Below are 7,565 nucleotides of genomic sequence, written 5' to 3' on the forward strand. Positions count from 1 at the left end.
TATTGGTAAGTGAAAAAATGATTTAGTCCTTGACCCCAATAAGAACCAGTATGAATTGACAACATCAATAATATGTAAATATATTGTAAAATAGTTTAAAATAATTGAGGAAAAATGCAAGAGTTACAAATTATTTTGTAATTTTTTTACAAAATACTAATGTGATGAGTAGTTATTGGTAAGTGAAAAATGATTTAGTACTGGACCCAAATAAGAACCAGTATGAATTGACAACATCAATAATTTGTAAATTTGTTGTAAAATAGTTTAATAATTGAGGAAAAATGCAAGAGTTACAAACTATTTTGTAACTTTTTTACAAAATGTTAATGTGATGAATAGTTATTAGTAAGTGAAAAAGTAGATTAGTACTGGACCCAAATAAGAATTAGTATGAATTGACAACATCAATAATTTGTAAATATGTTGTAAAATAGTTTGTAACAGTAGCATTACTCATAATTGAGTATAACTTAAACTTGAAGTTGACTCACTGGCTAAAAAAAAGAAAGAACATAAATAATTTTTTCCGAACTGAGCCCTAACTTTTCGTAAACAATTTGACACTTTGCTATTTGCAGCCTCAAAGAGAACCCGGGGGACCAAAGGTAAAAACAAAATCAAATATCACCTTCACAGTCCTAAGTGATCTCCAGTTAACCAACAAAAAGCGGCAATGAACTTAGACGGGTTTTAAATGCACCCAAAAAACTGCAATGCAAGATGCAAGGGCTTTTTTATTTTTATTTTTTTATAGATATGATAAAAATTCAATCTGTCATCTATATTATGATGATTACTCTTTATTAATGTTATTATCAGACTAAGACATTTAGTTGAGTTACCTGTGACCCACAACAAGTGTTTTATATTTTTAATTAAAATCATTTGTACTAAGTTAATAGTTGGCCAATAAAGCCATGCATGTTAGTATCTCTCGCATTGGAGACAACATGATTTGCATAGGATTGTTACTATAAAGTCCCATAATAAATAATAATTGGACAATGTTTTCCCGCAAACCGGTTTGAAGAAATTTCCTTCAACCTATCACTTAATAATTCATAAAACCATTAATTAGTATTATTATTTAAACAGTTACACAACTCATTTAAATATGTCATTTGGCTAAAAGTACATGCGGATAGTTTTATTAATTGTCATGCAGTGGGTTTGATGAATTTTCATTCAAACCAGTTTGGATATATACATATTTCCATTAAATAATTTGGATTGAAATTTTCAAAGGAAAAAGTTTGGCTCTAAAGTACAACCATTTTTAGAGCTATCTTTTTCCAACACGTTATGTAGTGATTGAATAAACCAATTTTAGACACATGACTTTGTTAATAAGTCATATAATTTGTTTAAGTAGTATACATTAAGGGTGGCAAAATCAACCCAAATCCATTTGTCCACCCAAACCCACTCATTTAAATGTATACTATACATTGACAGTCTTATAAATAGCTACATAGGGTGAGTTTGGTTCAGCTTTTTGTAAAAGTGCATAATGAAAAAATGGAGTTTTGTTAAAAGTGCATAATGAAAAAGTGGAGTTTCAAAAAGTTGAGTGTTTGGTAAAAACTGTTAAAAAGTGCAATGAAAAAGCTGAGTGTTTGACTAGCACTTATAAAAGTGGCAGTTTGAGGGATAAATTACCAAAAAGGACAATATATAAGGGAATTTATTTCATACTTTTTTTTTTATGTGAGTTTGTTTCATACTTAAATCAATTACTTCATCGTACTTAAATCAATTTTTCTCTTTCTAAAAAAATTATTTTTTTCTTACCAATATTAGCTAATAATAACCTACCACTTAAGATTTATTGTGAAAGTATTGTAAAAATATTATGATAAAAATTGATAGTAATTTTAATTTTAACATACTATTAAAATTATTTTTTTCTCACCAATATTAGCTAATAATAGCCTACCTTAAAATTTATTGTAAAAATATTGTGAAAATATTATGATATAATTTCTTTTTTCTCTCTTTTTTTCTCTCCACACACGTGGCTCTACTTCCTTTTTTTTTTCTTTTTTTTTTTCTCCTCTTTTTTTCTCATCCACCCACGTAACCACACTCTTTTCTTTTCCTTTTTCCTTCTTTCCTCTACCATCTTCAGTCCAAAACATTCCCAGCTCTCTTTTTTTTTTTTTTTTTTTTTTTTTTTTTTTTTTTTTTTTTTTTTTTTTTTTTTTTTTTTTTTCCTCTTAGCACTTCAAAACAAACAAAGGAACCAAACTCACCCAACTCATCCAACTCCAGAACGTAACCTTAAGTGCTTGGATCGGGAAGATTGGATGATCGGAACCAACGCCATAACTCATCCTTTATTCTTTTTTTTTCACACTCCAGAGAAGAAGAAGAAGATGATGATGATGATGATGATGATGATGAAGATGAAGATGAAGATGATTGAAACATAAGGATTTTGGGATTTTGGGTTTTTTTTTTTCATATGGATTTTGGGTTGATTTTGAGTTGGGTTTGGGATGAGTTTTTCGGATTTGAGTTGATTTTAAGTTGTTTTTGTGTTGATTTTGAGTTGTTTTTGATTTGGTTTTGTTGATTCTGTGTTCGGAATATCAAAGGTTGAAATGGGTTTTGTTGATTGTGGGGGTAGACTGGTGAAGAAGCAGAGGAAGACGAAGAGGAAGAAGAAAAGGAAGACGAAGAAAAAAGACACAGATGAGAGATGAGGGCGTGAGAGAACTGATGGGTATTTCGGTATTTTTCGGGTTTGCAACGGTAATATACAAAACGTGCATAGCGCGTTTTCATTTATGGACCCCTGAGGGTCCATAATCCCTTCCGCGTTTGTCCTCAGTTTTTTCTCAATGCTCAAAACGCAACTTTTATTAAAAAGTTGCGTTTTGAGTTTACCAAACGCAAAAGTGGGTTGAGCTTTTTTCAAAACGCCCTTTTTGGGCTCAAAAAGTGGAAACAAACGGGGTCATAATGAGTTGAAAAGGTTTACTCCAAAAAAATTGTTTGGAGGCTAACTTTGTTCATTTCTAAATCAAATCTTGTTTGACGCGGTGCTTGGCCCAGTGTGTGAAAGAGGAGACTTTCATTTCATCATTGAGGCCCAAGGATAGTGCATACTTCCGAGTTGGATGTGAATGCTTGTTTCGTTTGCCAATTTCATTGGTTTAAAAAGCACCAAGAGGTTTTCTGTACATGAGAATAGAATGGCCATTTTGAGTAGGCCTGCATATTATGATTTGAAGTAATTGGACCAAAACAGGCTCTTTTTAAGGGCTCTTACCAACTCACTTTGAAGCCATTTGAGATCTGCACCACTCTACGGCCACATCTCTTGTGCTAGTGACATTTTAACAAAGATGAAATCTAGGCCCAAACAATCGTAAGCTCATTTCGTTACCAATAGATTCAAGCCCAATTCTCAACCCTACGGCCCAACTCAACTTCCCCTCCTCAAAATAAATGGGGGCATTTATGTCATTTCACACTCAGACAAATTAGGGTTAGGGTTTTAGTTCCGGGGCCTATAAAAGCTACTCTAACTCAACGTATTCTCACCACAACACACTTTTGCATCTCCTCCTCAAAATCGAAGGTTTACAAATTATAATCTCCTTGGTTGCTAGCGAATACGAGTGAAGTCTCGTTCGTCTTTGTTTTGTTTTTATTTCTGGTTTATGTATCAAAATTTTTGTGAGATTGAATGTGAAAAAGTATTGTTTATTTTTTTTAAGAAAAAAGCCAATTTGCAGAGCAAGAGCGTCTATGATAAAAATGGCGCAAATTGCATTGAAGGTTGGCAATATAAATAAGCGATTCTCCGTGCCTATTCTTATTTCACTTTTGATTAAGGCCTCGAACAAGTCGCTACATTTTAATTTTTTTCCACACAATTTCGATTTATTTTTTTTCTAGACTTTTTTGTGTGTTTGTGTTTATCTGGATCGATCATATTAGAATATGTTTCTTAGGTTAGATCCGATTGGCTCTGTGCTTGAATTTATGGATTTTTTTCTAATGCGTGGGAAATTTTTTGAATGCTTTTAGTTGCTTTCATCTTTGTATAATCTGTGACTCTTATGTTTTTGATTTAGCATACCAGTATTTTTAATTTTCTGGGTTTTTTTCTTTTTCAAAATAATTTTACCGTTCCTATAAAAAAAAAAAATTTTTTTTTTGAGCATATTAGTATTATTTTTTATTTCTTAAAAATTATGTTTCTTTTCTTTTATGTTTTTGGTGTTTCTCTGTTTCTGAACCATTGGGTCCTTTTCGAAAGATCTTAAAACCCAAGGGCTTAAACCATGCCTCTAATTGCCCAAGAGCTTAAACCATTTAAGATAGATGAGTAGTTGTAGCTTTCTAATCAAGACATTTAAGATTCAAATCTTAGATTTAAATCTTTGTTTGGTAGAAACTATCAAATTAATTTTTTTTTTAAATGATCACAAGTTTACTGAGGGCATCGGATTTTTAGCATTATGAACATTTACGTTGGGCACATTTGCTGCTACAAAATTGGCATTGTTATTCAAACCAAATAATTTCATTACCGCATTTATGCTCTATCTGAACTCTGACTGAAACACTTGGAGCCTAACAAAATAGTGACTTCTGAGTGTAGTAAATTATCCATTCAAAAATCACCTTATGTAAGCTTAACTTGTGCACCTCTGATTCATCAAGATCAAGCCCAAAAGTTGCTTGGTTGTCAATGAAGCTGTAATCACATTGCCATCAGAATCATGCACAACTACTTGATACCCCATTTAGACCGGTAGCCTCATTTGCCTAGCATCTGATCAGACAAATAATTTCTTTGGCTGTGCCTCAATATATTCCAAATTATAAACACTTCTTCTAGCCAACTTTGCTTCATTTTGTTATATACTTAAACCTCATATCTAAACTGGATATATTCTCCTAGCAAAATATACTGAATGACAGCCCAGAAATCATCACCAAAACACACGAGTCACATGACCCATCGTCATTCCAATGATGAGGCAAAGGGCTGGATTGGTTGGGTTCTAGGGGATATCTCTATATTGGCCTGGAGAATAATTAAACCAAACCGTACCAATCCTTTAGTGGGGGATTTGGATTGTCAGTTTGAGCCCAAACCATTACTAGTATTTGGACCTTGTATCTTTAGTCACATATCGGATCATTTTGAATGAAAGATTATCCATTTGAGCATCTGTACTGTTACCTTTAATAATGCTAGTTTTGAGGCATTGCACGTGACAAACATTATCAAAATTCAAAAAAGGTTCATAATAAACGATACTACAATTATATCTAGACTGACTTTAATTAGAAGCTAGTAGAAGATAATTAAAAGCAATACAAGGTAACAGAGTTAGTTGAGGACATTGAGAGAGGAAAATGAATTTACGACCGAAGTATTGGTGTCCTCTTAAGGATTGAATTGTAGGGCTAGAGCATGAGACAAATGTAATCTATTATGTGGAGGACATGTTTCCATTATTCAAATGAAAAGAATACATAGTCATTCTTTTGAGTTGGATTTTCACATCAACCTTCTTCCTCTATCTTCTTGAGATAGATTAGAAAAATATCTGAGGATACTAATGCTACAAAATATTTGACCAAAACTTATATAAATAAAATCGCCCACCAAAAACTAACCAAAAAGAATTCCAAATTATAGACAAAAAGGTTGTAAATAGTAAATACAATGATATTTAGAGAGAGGTCATAAAACCCTTAGCAATAATCATTGTTGTAAAGATTTCAGGATTTATTTCACCTAAAAATATATATACTACTAGAACATTTGTTTTTTAAAAGTTGAAATAAAAGAATCTGAAGGTGTAGGAAACTTGAAAATTAAAGGTTTTGTTTAAATTCTCAATTAACATCACATTAACCATGTCAATCAGGTAAGGCTATGATTCATGATAAATGAAACAAAAATAAACATTTTGTAAATCAGCATATCCCAGACCCATAAATTTTGAAATCTCAAATTCATAACAAAATCTTCAATACAAACCCTCAACACTCATAAATCCCAAATCAACCACGTGAATAAATTTCCAAGTGATCAATCTATACATAAGCTCCAAAAAACCAAAATTCATAATCAATTTCCATATTGTTTGTAAATCTCATACCAATTAATTAAGATTTAAGCCCAAAAAAAGTTACAAATTTACGAATTTTCTTTCTTTTTCCTTATCTCTATCCCTCACGGTGTCCTGTGTTTATGTCTATCAACAAAGTTGCTGGCTGAACAAAAAGTCAACAAAGAAATAAGAAGAAGCAGTGATGTGGTGGTTGCAAATTAAAGCGTAAAAGACAAAAGAAAATACCCAGCAACACCTAAGACTTCACTACTTTTTAAGGATAAAAAAATAATTACGTTTCATATAAATAGAAACATGCCGTTTAAATCCTTCCTAAGTCGTTTTGTCAAATACAAGCAGCTAAAACTTTTTATTTTTTATTTTTTTTTAGAGAAATACAAATGTATAAACATTTTGAAACATTTGTGCCAAAAGGCCCAAAACGTTAAAATATAGGCACAAGGAAAAGACATTTTTAGAATCCTTCACAATTTTCTAAATGATTGCATAGTACGGAGAAATACAAAGTGAATCCATTTCCATTCTCAAGGTAAAAGCAAGAAATCCAAGATTGGACAAATCTCAGATGCTACAAGTCGTGGTGGGAGGGACTTCAATGCTACAAGTCGTTGTGGGATTGTCAAATTTTAAATACCAAGATTAGAAAATTTAGGAAAGTAAAATGTACATTCAGAAATTAATTTCAAAAAATTAATTATAAGTTGTAGTGGGATGTTACAACTTGTTATTGGTGGGATAAAAAATTAATTTTAGAGGTCGGTTTAAATTAAAACCAATAATAACAATTAATTACTTATAATTTGTTATAAAAATGTTGTAAATGTAATATTTTTTAAAATGAAGTATTCAAAAAACCAATAAGTTAACCTAATAGACTAAATGATAACATTTAAAATCAAAAAAGTCAATAAAAAAAAAAAAACAAACTTAGAGCGATCCTGTCAAAATTAAAATGTAATAAAAGAAATAAATTTCACTTCAAAAGAAGGCACCACCACATATATCTTTAACTATCTCTTGTAACTTTCCTTCAGGAACCAACACTTCTTTCATTCTCTTTCATCACCTTGTAACCTTTAATTCTATAATTATTGCCCAAATCTTACATTTCAAAGTGTGTATTTTTTTGCAAGTATTTCAAATTTAATAAAATTTCAAATTCATTTATGTGGTCTAAATTATATTTTATGCTTTTATATTTTTTTGATTATCGAAAAATATATGGATTAGTTTGATTTCTCTGGTTTGTAAAAAATCCCAAATTCGAAACCAAATCCATAAATTTTAAACATTTTTAAAAACCAAACCAACCCAAAGAAACACGCTTGCTTGGGCTAGATTGGTCGAGTTGGTGGACTAATGGTTTTGTGGTGGGAATGACTTCAATGCTACAAGTCGTGGCTCATGTTTTCGGCAACATTGCTACTAAAATTCGTTCCTATTTATGAGTGAGACCCT

The 7,565-nt window shown here is 31.3% G+C and overlaps 1 non-coding gene across 1 annotated transcript; it reads left to right on the plus strand.

The window, feature by feature from the left end:
- The first annotated feature begins 3,745 nt into the window (after positions 1–3,745).
- On the plus strand, positions 3,746–3,868 carry LOC126704488 (small nucleolar RNA snoR86). Its single transcript, XR_007648200.1, has one exon. It is a non-coding gene; the product is annotated as a small nucleolar RNA snoR86 (small nucleolar RNA).
- Positions 3,869–7,565: the final 3,697 nt, after the last annotated feature.

Source organism: Quercus robur, chromosome 10 (genome assembly GCF_932294415.1).
Source record: "Quercus robur chromosome 10, dhQueRobu3.1, whole genome shotgun sequence".
Lineage (NCBI taxonomy): Eukaryota > Viridiplantae > Streptophyta > Magnoliopsida > Fagales > Fagaceae > Quercus > Quercus robur.